At 42.6% G+C, this 15,426-nt stretch overlaps 1 protein-coding gene across 6 annotated transcripts in view; it reads left to right on the forward strand.

Moving 5' to 3' along the window:
* The window catches only part of STK33 (serine/threonine kinase 33), a 151,360-nt gene that overhangs the window by 28,758 nt on the left and 107,176 nt on the right, over positions 1 to 15,426 (forward strand). The window contains exon 1 of one of the 6 annotated variants that reach the window (XM_021062262.1): positions 6,647 to 7,356. The exons of the other annotated variants lie outside the window; for them this stretch is intronic. The gene's annotated coding sequence lies outside the window, so the exon portion shown is untranslated. Of the gene's footprint in view, positions 1 to 6,646; positions 7,357 to 15,426 lie in introns of those variants that run through there. 6 annotated transcript variants of the gene reach the window in all.

The following is a 15,426-nucleotide window of genomic DNA, read 5'->3' on the forward strand; positions in this document are numbered from 1 at the left end:
AAAATGGGATGCCATTTTTTATCTGTAAGATCAACAACGATGAAAACCTTGAAAATACCAAAGGGTGGAAAGGATGCGATGAAAGAGGCATTGTTAGATCCTTCCCTTCCATCCATCCATCCATCCAGCCTTCCATCCATCCTTCCATCCATCCAGCCTTCCTTCCATCCAGCCTTCCTTCCACCCATCCACCCATCCATCCATCCAGCCTTCCTTCCATCCAGCCTTCCTTCCATCCATCCACCCATCCATCCATCCAGCCTTCCTTCCATCCTTCCATCCATCCAGTCTTCCTTCCATCCAGCCTTCCTTCCATCCATCCACCCATCCATCCATCCAGCCTTCCTTCCATCCAGCCTTCCTTCCACCCTTCCACCCATCCACCCATCCATCCATCCAGCCTTCCTTCCATCCAGCCTTCCTTCCATCCAGCCTTCCTTCCACCCTTCCACCCATCCACCCATCCATCCATCCAGCCTTCCTTCCATCCAGCCTTCCTTCCATCCATCCACCCATCCATCCATCCACCCATCCATCCATCCACCCATCCATCCATCCAGCCTTCCTTCCATCCATCCACCCATCCATCCATCCACCCATCCATCCATCCAGCCTTCCTTCCATCCAGCCTTCCTTCCATCCATCCACCCATCCATCCATCCACCCATCCATCCATCCACCCATCCATCCATCCAGCCTTCCTTCCATCCATCCACCCATCCATCCATCCACCCATCCATCCATCCAGCCTTCCATCCATCCAGCCTTCCATCCATCCACCCATCCATCCATCCAGCCTTCCATCCATCCAGCCTTCCTTCCATCCATCCATCCATCCACCCATCCATCCATCCAGCCTCCTTCCATCCATCCATCCATCTGTCCATCCTTTCACGGCTGTACCTGTGGCATGGGGAAATTCCCGCACCAGGGGTTGAATTAGAGCTGCATCTGCGACCTGCACCACAGCTTCCAGTAATGCCAGGTCCTTAAGCCACTGAGCGAGGGCGGAGATCACACCTGCATCCTCAGAGAGACTATGTCAGGTTTTTAACCTGCTGAACCACAGTGGGAACTCCTTCATGCCCTTTTTGAGGACGGGTTGGAATTTATCAGAATTGTAAATGCTCATACATGTCATCTGTGTAGTGCTACTTCTAAGGATATATTTTACAAATACATTTATCTTAGGGTACAAAGGTGTATGTCATGGAGTGTTGCTTATAGCATCGCTTATAGCAGAAACAATTTGAGAGCAATTTACTTGATGTGAGTTTGTTAAATAACTTAAGGTGCTTGTATACCTTGGAATATTATATAGCCACTAAAATAAAAGTTCTCTAAGTGCATGTACTGATAATGGAAAAAAAGCCAGGCTATAATATTTATGGGGAAAGTAAGTTATATGAGAACATGGTATGACCTTACTAAAAATAATACATAATTTAGCCTTACATAAATTATAGAAAATTTCTAGAATATTACACAAGAACCATTAAAACGAGTTCTCTCTGAGATGAAAAATGGGGATGCTATGGGCTTTTATTTGTATTTTATACCCTTTGGACTCTTCCAGTTTTTTATAGCAATCATCTCATTCACAGTAATTTTTTTTTTTTTTGGTCTTTCTGCGTTTTCTAGGGCTGCTCTTGCGGCATATAGAGGCTCCCAGGCTAAGGGGTTGAATCGGAGCTTCTGCTGCCGGCTTATGCCACAGCCACAGCGACGTCGGATCCTTAACCCACTGAGCGAGGCCAGGGATGGCACCCGAAACCTCATGGTTCCTAGTTGGATTCATTAACCACTGTGTCATGACGGGAACCCTTATTCACAGTAATTTAAAAACAAATGAAAATAGTCTTTGACTAGTGGTGACTGATGACTGTCTTGCTTTGAAAATGGAATTTAATATTTTGGGTGAAAATTATTTTGGATAAATAGCAAAACAGATCCATAGGTTTAGCTAACATGTCTCCAGTAGAAATTAAGGAAGCTCCTATTTTGTGTAAATCACTGAACCGAGCGCCCTTGCCGCCTACAGTTACTCCTGCGGAGTAGATCGTGCTCCAGAAATGCTTTAAGTAGAGCTCGGACATTTCTCCTGGGGGTCAGATGTCCCTAATTAAAACCCGCGAAATGAGACCTGTTCACAAACACTGTGCTCCCTACACGGGCGCTCCTGCGATACCAACCTGGGAACCAGTGCCAAGCGCAGGAGCTGTGCCGTTGCTGAGGCTGTGGATGCAGCCTCGCCAGTCTGTGGGCTTTATGCCTCGGTTATCAGCCTAAGGGCTGCTCGAGATGGGGGAAATGCGAGGAGGTGTGTGCTGATGGTGGGAAAAGGTCTGGAATGCACGGCCAGCTAGGGCTGGTCAAATGCCGTGTGTGCCAGTGATGCTTAGATTTTACGTCCTCACTCTGCATGTACTGCTTTAAAGGAATTATTTCATGAAGAAGACTGTACTTTCACGGAGCCAAGCAGACCTCAACATTGTCTAAAGTTTGGCCATATGGTTTATACAATCCGTTTAGGAATTAAGATTTTGTTCTTTTTTTCTTTTTTTAAAAAATTTTTTATTTTTATTTTTTTGTCTTTTCTAGGGCCGCACCCACAGCATATGGAGGTTCCCAGGCTAGGGGTTGAATCGGAGCTGTAGCCGCCAGCCTACACCACAGCCACAGCAACGAGGGATCCAAGCCGCGTCTGCAACCTACACCACAGCTCACGGCAATGCCGGGTCCTTAACCTGCAGAGCAGGGCCTCATGGTTCCTAGTCAGATTCATTAACCACTGAGCCATGACGGGAACTCCGAGATTTTTTTTTCTCTTGGAACTCTGTGACTCTTCAGAAACTTGTGAGCTTGAGACCTTTGAGCAGTGGGAAATGATTGCAGTATGCAGTTGGCCTTGTTTGATTCTAAATACCCATACTGGGAGTTCCCTTTGTGCTCAGCGGTTAATGAACCGGACTAGGATCCATGAGGATACAGGTTCGATCCCTGGCCTCGCTCAGTGGGTTAAGGATCCGTCGCTGCCGTGAGATGTGGTGTAGGTCGCAGATGCGGCTTGGGTCCTGTGTTGCTGTGGCTGTGGTGTAGGCCGGCAGCTTCAGCTCTGATTAGACCCCTGGCCTGGGAAACCTCCATATGTCGCAGGAGCAGCCCTAAAAAGACAAAATACATAAATAAGTAAATAAATAAATAAATAGCCATACTATATGGACGGTCAGTTCTACTGTTAACAATTGTTTTGAAAACTCAAATTTGTTGCAACATGGTTGGTATATTAGGAAACAATTTGAACATAAATGAATTTCATCTTTACTTACGCACAATTTTGTCAGCAAGAAGCACAGGTGAACGTGGAATATCACACGTGTTTGAAGTGGGCCATAAACGGGCACACCGCGCAGATGTGTGCCCACCCACCTGCCTGCCAGCTGCCGCGTGGCCGCGGGATGGGCCACGCCCACCCTCACCTTTCCCTGATGGCAGGTGCCTTTCCACCACTTAATTGATTCTCAAGCTACAACCTTTCAAACCCTCTCAGCCACAAGCACACTCAGGTCTTTTTCTTTTCTTTCTTTCTTTCTTTTCTTCTTTTTTTTTTTTTGTCTTTTTTCTACTTCTTTGGGCCGCTCCGCGGCATATGGAGGTTCCCAGGCTAGGGGTGGAATCGGAGCTGTAGCCACCGGCCTGCGCCAGAGCCACAGCAACGCGGGATCCGAGCCGCGTCTGCAATCTACACCACAGCTCACGGCAACGCCGGATCGTTAACCCACTGAGCAAGGGCAGGGACCGAACCCGCAACCTCATGGTTCCTAGTCGGATTCGTTAACCACTGCGCCACGACGGGAACTCCAAGGTCTTTTTCAAGGTAAGGTGCACGTTTATGTATTTTCCTAATGATTTAACGTGTATAAAACTGTGCTACCGTTTTTATTGATTTCCCATCTTTTGTGTGTGTCTCTGACAACGTTTTTGCCTATTTTTAAGTTTTATTGAAGTAAAGTTGATTTACACGCTTGGGGTCATTTCTGCTGGACAGCAGAGCGGTTCAGTTACGCGTGGGCACCCGTCCATCCTCTCTGATTCTCTCCCCCCGCCCCGGATGGTCACGGCGTCTTGGGCAGCGTTCCCTGTACTCGACAGCAGGGCCCCAGGGAGCTCGGGGTGCACATGGCAGTGCCAACCCCAGTCCATCCCTCCCCACCCCCGCCCATCCCCTTTGATAACCATGAGTTTTTCAAAGTCTGTGAGTCTGTTTCTGATCTGCAAATAAATTCACTTGTATCCTTTTTAAGATTCCACATGCTGAGTCGTGTCTGAGTGTTGGGTCCCTAACAGCATTTTCCCCCGTAAGGCCTGTGTTTTCTATTGTGTAATTTTCCCGTGGTGTAGTGATTTGGGGAATGCAGGTGTCTCCTTGTAACAAAACTGACAACCTCCCTGAACAAAGCTGTGCTGATCTTTATTCCTTTTCATTTCAAATGTATATAGCGCATCGGATTTGCAAAATGTAGGGGCGCAGGCAGCCCCCAGAGAATGATGGGATCATGTCTCCCCTTTTGCTGTAGGAACTCAGTTCATTGGCTGAGTTAGCTCAGCATTTGCAGGATGCTGCCAGAGTCTCTGATTCCTTACTGATGGTTGGTTAGGTCTTCCTAGTTGGCGTAGATTCATGAGCTGGGTGATTTTTCGAACTATTGTAAAGGTCTGCATCTCGCAACAAGACCCAAAGTGCCACATGTTGAATGAGCAGCGCCTTTGGCCTTCTCTAGACCCTGTGGCTCAAGGTTCATTGCCTTGCTAGTCTTCTACCAGGTTATTGCTCCGTGGAGGAGTGTTCCAGCCCGCTGTGGCCTGGAGGTCAGAGGTACAAGCAGCTTGTGATTCAAAGCTACGTTTATTATGTGGAATTAAATTCCTTGCGAAGAATGTTATAGGCATCTTTATTTTCTTTTTGTCTTTTGCCTTTTTAGGGCGCAGGCATCTTTCTCTGAGGGTTTTGTCACCTCCAGTGATGATTTAGGTAAACAGCAGGTCTTTGCTGTTGAATGTCGACGGTCTTTCTGAGGCTCTCACGTGAAGCGCGTGGATCGGGGAGTCACCAGTACACAGTCCCCTTTTTACATCTGACACAGGCCAACTCTGTACTCAGACTCCCTCCTACTCCAGTTCACTTAGTAGTTGCTGTGTGAATTATTTTTATAAAGATACGAGAAGTAGAAATGTATGTTTGGGCTTGAGGATTTGAGGTTTTCCTTACAGAACTGTAGCCTTCTGTCTGGATTTTAGAAGACAGAGATTTTATTCTGATTTTAGAAGTTAGGAATTTGGCCTCTTTCTAGGTTGAAATTTAGTATTTCTTTCAATTTCATCTTCGAAAGCGAGTATCTTTGCCAGTAGTCCATTTAGCGGAGAAGGGCGTTGTAGCAGTGACCTAAAGTCTCTTCTCTTCATTCATTCATTCATTCATTCATTCTTCAGACCAAATATTTGTAAGTGTCCCCATGCGTTGTACTGTTTCAGGCTCTGGCGAACAGGATGCTGAGCAAAAGTGGGATGGTCCTTCATCCCGCCATCTAGTGGGAGAGAGAGATTTTCATCAGCTACTGACCAAATATCTAAGTTGTGGTAAGTGCTGTAAAGAAAATGTGCAAATTCATTTGGAAGAGAAAGAACCAGGGAGACGTAATTTGGAGTAGTGATTACAAAAGGCCTTTCTGAGGAAGTGACATTTAAACTGAGACCTACAGGCTAAGGAGTTTACCGGAAGGGAACGGGGTGGAAGGATTTCCAGGCAGAGGCAAGAGGCTTTGTGATATCACTTTATAGGCCTTATGACCTTTTTAGATGCTTATGTAATTAGGTACTAGTCTATGGGCAAGACAGTTTATGGAGCTGTGTTACTGAAAAGATGCATATAAATTACATTTTTATAAATGAATTCCTGCATTCCTGCAGGCTTACGTTATATTCACTGCGCTCTGTCATCTGCATTTGATGGATGTTCAGTTACTTCAATTACTGCTGGATGGAGTTTTCTAAAGCACAACTTTGATGATGCTTTTTTCCTGCTCAGAAACCTTCACCAGCTCTCCGGCTACCCGGTGAGGTCCAGACGTGTCAGCCCTCCCAAACTGATCCCAGTCTCAGTATCCCACTGGAGCTTTAATTCCTCCGCTTCTGCAGGACTTTCCATTAGCCAGTAGAATTTCTGGATGAGCACAGGTGCTTTCTCACAGGTCCACGTTCAGGTGCATCATTTCTCTTCCCTACAGTCGCCTGCTGAGACTGTCTAGGTCACAAGTTGTACTTCCAGACCCATCTCAGAAGTCAGCATCTAATGTCAACGCCTTCGCTGACCACCCAGCTGGAAATCACTGCTTCTTCTTCTGACTGCTTATGACTCTTTTTACTGCTTTTTAGGTACTTCACCCTTTCTTCCTTTTTTTTTTTTTTTTTTTTTTTTTGGTCTTTTTGTCTTTTTCCAGGGCCACACCTGTGGCATAGGGAGGTTCCCAGGCCAGGGGTCCAGTTGGAGCTGTATCCGCCGGCCTCCACCAAGCCACGGCAACGCCAGATCTGAGCTGTATCTGTGACCTACACCACAGCTCACGGCAACGCCGGATCCTTAACTCACTGAGTGAGGCCAGGGATCGAACCTGCATCCTCATGGATGCTAGTCAGATTCGTTACCACTGAGCCACAACAGGAACTCCTCTTATCTTGTTTTGAAGTTATTTCTGGTCCTGTCTTAGCTTCCCAACTAGACTTGAAACATCTTGAGGCCAAAGTCTGTGATGAGTGAGTCTCTGCTTCTCTCCCTGTGCCTAACACAGTCCCTTGCGTGTGGTAGCTCTAAATCGGAAATTTTGGAAGGAGTTTATGAGTTAGTTGTTGAATGCCAGATTGCTCTTGGAAGGCTGTTAGTCTCTAAACAAATGCACCAAGGGACTGATACAGGCAGAAATCCTTTGTAACGTCTGTAGTCCTAGGTTCTGCCGTTCTTACGGAGATACCACTCCCTTGGCGTGTTTATTGTCTTTTTGCCCACTTCACTGACACTGGCTTACAGAGATTACTTTGGATTCATAAATGGTGTTGTCATTTCCATTTTTGCCTCGCTTTTGAAGGCTTGCATGCTCATTTAGCTGTGAAAATGAACGAACACAGCAAATCAGCACCCTCTCCCGCTGCTGACCTGGGGGGAGAAGTAGGTTGGGCAGCGTGTTTGGATGATGGACTCACTTCGGTTGTTTTGCGTTTTCCAGGTACACGTGGCTCCCACTTAGAATTTCCGTATTTATCGTTCCATTTGGACGCGTCCCTCTTGTGGACAACTTTCTGTGTGTAAGTTTTTATTAAAACCCGTTTCCCTTTGAGAAGTTGTGCCTTTATTTCTGTCTGAATAAACATTTGAGCAGCTTTTAGATGGTTCTTCATTCATGACTATAGGACCATGTCAGGGCTTTAGTTGATGTAATTCTTAGGGTGTTTTTAAAGATTGAAATAACATTATCTCAGGCAATATTTAAATATACAGGATTTGTCAAAGAAACATTTGTCTCCAAGGACAAGTAAAGCAAAGTATAGTTACAGAATAATGTGTGAGTATTTATGACTGATTTAGTATTTGTAATTCATTTAACATTATTGTTTGGGCTCGAATCATTTCTTTATAAGTCTCTTTCAGTTATATTCACTTTTCCCCTCCTCTAAATGGTAGGTTCTGTAAAAAGAAATAATTTAGAAATTTCATGTCTTTATGACTGGGTCTGTTGTTCTTAAATTTTAACCCTTGGCTAATATCCGATTCCCTGTAAATGGATCATCAGAGGCTCTGCCTCTTTGGCCACATCATTTGCTTTTTTACAGAGTTATTGTGCATACAGTGAAAGCAATGACTTTTTCAGTTACAAGGAAAGTACATTCAAATTCTTCTTTTGGGGACAATCATTATTTTCGGCATTTGTTAATTGAAAGGTATATCTCTAAATAGGTACCAGTTAAGGACACATGGAAATCTGGATTAAAAAAACCATAAAAACCTGATTTCCTCTTTGGAGGCACTTTTCATGTTAGATAACTTGGGGACTCTAGAGTTTAAAGAATTTAAGATTGCTGTTGAGTTGTGCAAGTTGTTTGTATATTTTAGAGATTAAGCCTTGTCAGTTGCATCATTTGAAACGATTTTCTCCCATTCTGTAAGTTGTCTTTCTGTTTTCCTTTTGGTTTCCTTTGCTAGCAAAAGCTTGTCCGTTTGATGAGGTCCCATTGGTTTACTGTTGCTTTTATTTCTGTTGCTTTGGGAGACTGACCGGAGAAAACATTTGTAAGGTTGATGTCAGAGAGTGTTTGCCTATGTTCTCTTCCAGGAGTTTGATGGTGTCTTGTCTTCTGTTTAAGTCTTTCAGCCATTTGGAGTTTATTTTGGTGCATGGTGTGAGGGTGTGTTCTGGTTTCATTGCTTTGCATGCAGCTGTCCAGGTTTCCCAGCAATGCTTGCTGAAAAGACTTTCATTTTCCCATTTTACGTTCTTGCCTCCCTTGTCAAAGATTAATTGACCATAGGTGTCAGGGTTTATTTCTGGGCTCTCTATTCTGTTCCATGGGCCTGTATGTCTGTTTTGGTACCAGTACCACACTGTCTTGACTGTGGCTTTGTAATATTGCCCGAAGTCTGAGAGAGTTATGCCTCCTGTTTGGTTTTTGTTCCTCAGCATTGCTTTGGCAATTCTGGGTCTTTAGTGGTTCCATGTAAATTTTTGGATTGTTTGTTCTAGTTCTGTGAAATGTCATGGGTAATTTGAGAGGGACTGCATTGAATCTGTGGATGGCTTTGGGTACTATGGCCATTTTACAATATTAGTTCTTCCAACCCAGGAGCATGGATTATCTTTCCATTTCTTTACATCTTCTTTAATTTCCTTGATTAATGTTTTAAAGGTCTCAGCATACAAGTCTTTCGCCTCCTTGGTCAGGTGTATTCGCAGGCATTTGATTTTTTGGCTCGCAATTTTAAAAGGTGTTGTATTTTTGTATTCCTTTTCTAATATTTCATTTTTAGTATACAGAAATGTGACTGATTTCTGAATGTCAGTCTTATATCCTGCTACTTTGCTGAATTTGTTGATCAGTTCAAGTAGTTTTTGGGTTGAGTCCTTAAGGTTTTCTATATATAGTATCATGTCGTCTGCACACAGTGACAGTTTTTAATGTATTGGGGAAATAAAAAAAAGAACAACAACAACAAAAAAAATAAAAATCATTTACAAATAAATAAATAAAAAAGAAAAAATTACCAAAAGAATCACATCATATTAGTACATGAAAAACCTGTGGGCAGTTTCTTTCCAGGATCCTTACATGGGAAATAGCCAAGTGCCACATCTTGTGTTATTTTGTTAATAAAACAATGATATTTCAAAAGCAAAGAAAATATATTAAAAAAATTAAAAATTTAAGGTTGTTTTGACTTGGAAATTGTGAATTTCTGTGAAGGAAGATCACGTGGGCCTTTCCTAGTTACACTCTGGACGTGATGGGTATTTGCTGAAGACTTTTTATTTTAATTCCTTAGGCTTGACATATAAGTTTGAAATACTTTGGTTTATCAACCAGTGTGGCCAAATAATTGTGTTTTGATTCCAGTAGTTAAAAAACTGCATATGTTTTTGAGCTCTTAATGGCCGAAGGCGTTTAGTAGCGTTTTCATCTGCTGATTTGAAGGACAGTCAGATGGTCAGTGCAGTGTCCCCCCTTTGCTTTCCCTCAGAACCGTGTCATGGGACAGGATCCTTAATGGACATGTGCTTTCAGTTGGTCGTGTATGTGACGTGATAGGGCAATCTGGTGAATGAACAGCTGAAGATCTTGAGAATGGAAATAGAGTCTCTGTCAGGCAGAATCAGATTGATAGAGATAATAAGAAGCTGTAAAAAATAGAAATGAAATCATTTTGCTTATTAAGATTCATTCACTTATTCAGAAGCTATTTGTTCATTGTTCAGGTGCCTCTGATTGTGTGCTTGGTGTTGTTTTAGATCGAGGGTTCTCACCCTTGGCACTGCTGACGGTTTGGGCTGGATAGTTCTTTCTGTGGGCAGTCCCAGGCACTGTAGGTATTTATAAGGATCCTTGGCTTCTACCCTCTAGATGTCAGCAGCACTCACCCAGTTGTGACAACTAAAAACGTCCCCAGATGTTGCAGGTGTCCCCCGGAGGGTAAAATCACCTCTTGTTGAGAGCCACTGTTTTAAATGAACATTCTGTCTGTCCGTCCATCCATCCATCATCCATCCATATCTCTCTCTCTCTCTCTCTCTCTCTCTCTCTCTCTCTCTCTCTATCTATCTATCCTTCTGCTTTTTAGGGCTGCACTCGTGGCATATGGAAGTTCCCAGGCTAACGGTTGAAGAGAAGCTACAGTTGCCCACCTGCGTCACAGACGTAGCAACTGGGGATCTGAGCTGCATCTGTGACCTACACCACAGCTCACGGCCACACTTGATCCTTAACCCACCGAGCGAGGCCACGGATTGTACTTGTATCCTCATGGATTCTAGTCAGGTTCGTTACCACGGAGCCACAGTGGGAACTTCCTTAAATGAGCATTTTATTTTATTTTATTTTATTTATTTTTAGTACCTTTTTCCCCCTCTTTTTTTCTTTTTAGGGTCATACCCTCGGCATATGGAGTTTTGCAGGCTAGGGGTCGAATTGGAGCTGCAGCTACCGGCCTCCACCTCTGCAGCAACAGCAACACCAGATCGTTAACCCACTGAGTGAGGCCAGGGATCAAACCCGAATCCTCATGGATGAACCGCTGAGCCACCACGGAAGCGCCTCACTGCAGCCTTTAGCTTTCTCCTTCCCCTTCTCCCCTTAATGTTTTCCATCATCTGCGTGATTTTGGTTTGATGCAGATTCCCACCAGCTCTTCATGAGATCCTCTTCCATTTCTACCTCTGTCTTCAAAGTGTTGTCACTTGTTAAAATTTTTTATTACTCAGTTTATTACATTTGTAGTTGTACAGTGATCATCACAATCCAATTTTATAGCATTTCCATCCCACACCCCAGCGCATCCCCCCCCGCCCCCCGCCAAACTGTCTTCTTTGGAAACCATAAGTTTTTCAAAGTCTGCGAGTCAGCATCTGTTCTGCAAAGAAGTTCATTGTATCCTTTTCTCAGAGTCCACATGTCAGTGATGGCATTTGATGTGGTGTCTCATTGTCTGGCTGACTTCACTTAGCATGATAATTTCTAGGTCCATCCCTGTTGCTAAAAATGCCGGTATTTCATTCCTTATAATGGCTGAGTAATATTCCATTGTGTCTATGTACCACATCTTCTTGATCCACTCCTCTGTCAATGGACATTGAGGTTGTTTCCATGTCTTGGCTATTGTGTATAGTGCTGCAGTGAACATTGGAGTACATGAGTCTTTTCAAGTCATGGTTTTCTCTGGATAGATGCCCAGGAGTGGGATTGCTGGATCAAATGGTAGTTCTATGTTTAGTTTTCTGAGGCATCTCCATACTGTTTTCCACAGAGGTTGCACCAGTTTACAATCTTACCAACAGAGTAACAGGATTCCTTTTTCTTCACACCCTCTCCAGCACTTATTGTTTGTAGACTTTTGGATGATGGCCCTACTGGCTGGTGTAAGGTGGTACCTCAGAGTGGTTTTGATTTGCATTTCTCTAATAATGAGTGATGTTGAACATCTTTTCATGTGTTTTTTGGCCATCTGTATGTCTTCTTTGGAGAACTGTCTGTTTAGATCTTCTGCCCATTTTTTGATGGGGTTGTTTGTTTTTTTGGTGTGGAGCTGCAGAAGGCATTTATAAATTTTGGAGATGAATTCCTTGTCAGTTGATTCATTTGCAAAGATTTTCTCCCATTCTGTGGGTTGTCTTTTCGTTCTGTTTAGGGTTTCCTTTGCTGTGCAGAAACTTTGAAGTTCGATTAGGTCCCAGTTGTTAATTTTTGTTTTTACTGTCATTTCTCTAAGAGGTGGATCTGAGAAGATGTTGCTGTGGTTTATGTCAGAGAGTGTTTGGCCTGTGTTTTCCTCTAAGAGTTTTACAGTGTCTGGTCTTATATCTAGGTCTTTAATCCATTTGGAGTTTATTTTTGTGTATGGTGTTAGGGAGTGTTCTAATTTCATTCTTTTCCATGTGGCTGTCCAGTTTTCCCAGCACCACTTATTGAACAAGCTGTCCCTTCTCCATTGTATATTCTTGCCTCCTTTGTCATAGATGAGTTGGCTGTAGGTGCGTGGGTTTAATTCTGGGCTTTCTATCCTGTTCCACTGATCTCTGTTTCTGTCTTTGTGCCAGTACCATACAGTTTTGATGATTGTTGCTTTGTAGTATAGTCTGAAGTCTGGGAGCCTGATTCCTCCAGCTCCATTTTTCTTTTTCAGGATGTCTTTGGCTAGTCTGGGTCTTTTGTGCTTCCAAACAAATTTTAAAATATTTTGTTTGAGTTCTGTGAAAAATGTCCTTGGTAATTTGATAGGAATTGCATTGAATCTGTAGATTGCCTTAGGTAGTATAGTCATTTTGATAATATTAACTCTTCCAATCCACGAGCATGGTATATCTTTCCATCTATTTGTGTCATCTTTGACTTCTTTCATCAGTGTCTTATAGTTTTCAGAGTACAGGTCTTTTGTCTCTTTAGGTAGGTTTACTCCTAGGTATTTTATTCTTTTGGATGTGATGGTAAACGGGATTGCTTCCCTAATTTCTCTTTGTGCTTTTTCATTGTTAGTGTAGAGAAATGCTGTCTATTTCTGTGTATTAATTTTGTATCCTGTGACTTTGCCAAATTCATGGATGAGCTCTAACAGTTTTCTGGTAGAGTCTTTAGGGTTCTCTAGGTATAGTATCATGTCATCTGCAAATAGCAATAGTTTTACTTCTTCCTTTCCAATTTGGATTCCTTGTATTTCTTTTACTTCTCTGATTGCTGTGGCTAGGACTTCCAAAACTATGGTGAATAGTAGTGGCAAGAGCGGACATCCTTGTCTTGTTCCTGATCTCAGCGGCAATTCTTTCAGCTTTTCACCATTGAGAATGATGTTAGCTCTGGGTTTGTTGTATATGGCCTTTATTTTGTTGAGGTAGGTTCCCGTTATGCCCACTTTCTGAAGGCTTTTTTTTTTTTTTTTTTTAATCAGAAATGGGTATTGGGGAGTTCCTGTCGTGGTGCAGTGGTTAACAAATCCGACTAGGAACCATGAGGTTGTGGGTTCGATCCCTGGCCTTGCTCAGTGGGTTAAGGAACTGGCGTTGCTGTGAGCTGTGGTGTAGGTTGCAGATGCAGCTCAGATCCCGAGTTGCTGTGGCTGTGGCATAGGCTGGCAGCTACAGCTCTGATTCGACCCCTAGCCTGGGAACCTCCATATGCCACAGAAGTGGACCTAGAAAAGGCAAAAAGACCAAAAAAAAAAAAAAAAAAAGAAAGAAAGAAAGAAATGGGTGTTGGATTTTGTCAAAAGCTTTTTCTGCATCTATTGAGAGGATCGTATGTTTTTTTTTTCTTCAGTTTGTTAATGTGGTGTATCACACTGATTGATTTGTGGATACTGAAGAGTCCTTGCATCCCTGGGATAAATCCCACTTGATCATGATGTACAATCCTTTTAATGTATTGTTGGATTTGGTTTGCTAGTATTTTGTTGAGGATTTTTGCATCAATGTTCATCAGTGAAATTGGCCTGTAATTTTCTTTTTTTTTTGTGGTATCTTTGTCTGATTTTGGTATCAGGGTGTTGGTGGCCTCATAGAATGAGTTTGGGAGTGTCCCTTCCTCTGCAATTTTTTGAAATAGTTTCAGAAGGAGAGATGTTAGCTCTTCTCTAAATGTTTGATAGAATTCACCTGTGAAGCCATTTGGTCCTGGAATTTTGTTTGTTGGAAGTTTTTTAATCCCAGTTTCAATTTCAGTACTTGTGATTGATCTGTCCATATTTTCTATTTCATTTTGGTTTAGTCTTGGAAAATTGTACTTTTCTAATAATTTGTCCATTTCTTCTATGTTTTCCATTTTATTGGCATATAGTTGCATATAGTAGTCTCTTATGATCCTTTGTATTTCTGTGATGTCTGTTGTTATTTCTCCTTTTTCATTTCTAATTTTATTGATTTGAGTCCTCTCTCTTTTTTGCTTGATAAATCTGGCTAAGGGTTTATCAATTTTGTTGATCTTTTTGAAGAACCAGCTTTTTGTTTCATCAATCCTTTCTATGGTTTTCTTTGTTTCTAGTTCATTGATTTCTGCTCTGAGCTTTATGATCTCTTTCTTTCTACTGACTTTAGGTCTTGTCTGTTCTCTCTCTAGGTGCTTTAGATGTAAAGTTAGCTTGTTTATTTGAGCTTTTTCTTGTTTCTTGAGGTGGGCTCGTATTGCTATAAACTTTCCTCTTAGAATGGCTTTTGCTGCATCCCACAGGTTTTGGAGTGTCGTATCTTTGTTGTCATTTGCTTCTAGGTATTTTTTTTTTCCCCACTGTACAGCAAGGGGGTCAGGTTATCCTTAGATGTATACATTGCAGTTACAGTTTTTTCCCCCAACCTTTCTTCTGTTGCGACATGAGTATCTAGACATAGTTCTCAATTGCTTCTAGGTATTTTTTAATTTCCTCTTTGATTTCTTCAGTGATCCATTGGTTGTTTAGTAGCATGTTGCTTAATCTCCATGTATTTGTGTTTTTTGCAGTTTTTTTCTTGTTGATTTCCATTTGTATAGCATTGTGGTCGGAAAAGATGCTTGATAAGATTTCAATTTTCCTAAAGTTCCCGAGGTTGGATTTGTAGCCCAGGATGTGATCAATCTTAGAGAGTGTTCTGTGTGCACTTGAGAAGAATGTGTATTCTGTTGCTTTTGGATGGAATGTCCTATAAATATCTATTACGTCCATCTGATCCAATGCTTCATTCAGGGCCTGTGTTTCCTTATTGATTCTCTGTCTGGTTGATCTGTCCATTGCTGTCAGTGGGGTGTTAATGTCCCCCACTAAGATTGTGTTATTGTCAATTTGTCCTTTTAAGGTTGTTAGCAATTGCCTTATATATTGTGGTGAACCTATGTTGACTGCATAGATATTTAAAATTGTTACATCTTTGGAGTTCCTGTCGTGGTGCAGTGGTTAACAAATCCGACTAGGAACCATGAGGTTGCGGGTTTGGTCCCTGCCCTTGCTCAATGGGTTAATGATCTGGCGTTGCTGTGAGCTGTGGTGTAGGTTGCAGACGCGGCTCGGATCCCGCGTTGCTGTGGCTCTGGTGTAGGCCAGTGGCTACAGCTCCGATTCGACCCCTAGCCTGGGAACCTCCATAGGCCGTGGGAGCAGCCCAAGAAATGGCAAAAGACAAAAAAATAAAAAAATAAAAATAAAATAAAATTGTT

The sequence above is a fragment of the Sus scrofa genome, chromosome 9 (assembly GCF_000003025.6).
Source record: "Sus scrofa isolate TJ Tabasco breed Duroc chromosome 9, Sscrofa11.1, whole genome shotgun sequence".
Taxonomy (NCBI): Eukaryota; Metazoa; Chordata; class Mammalia; order Artiodactyla; family Suidae; genus Sus; species Sus scrofa.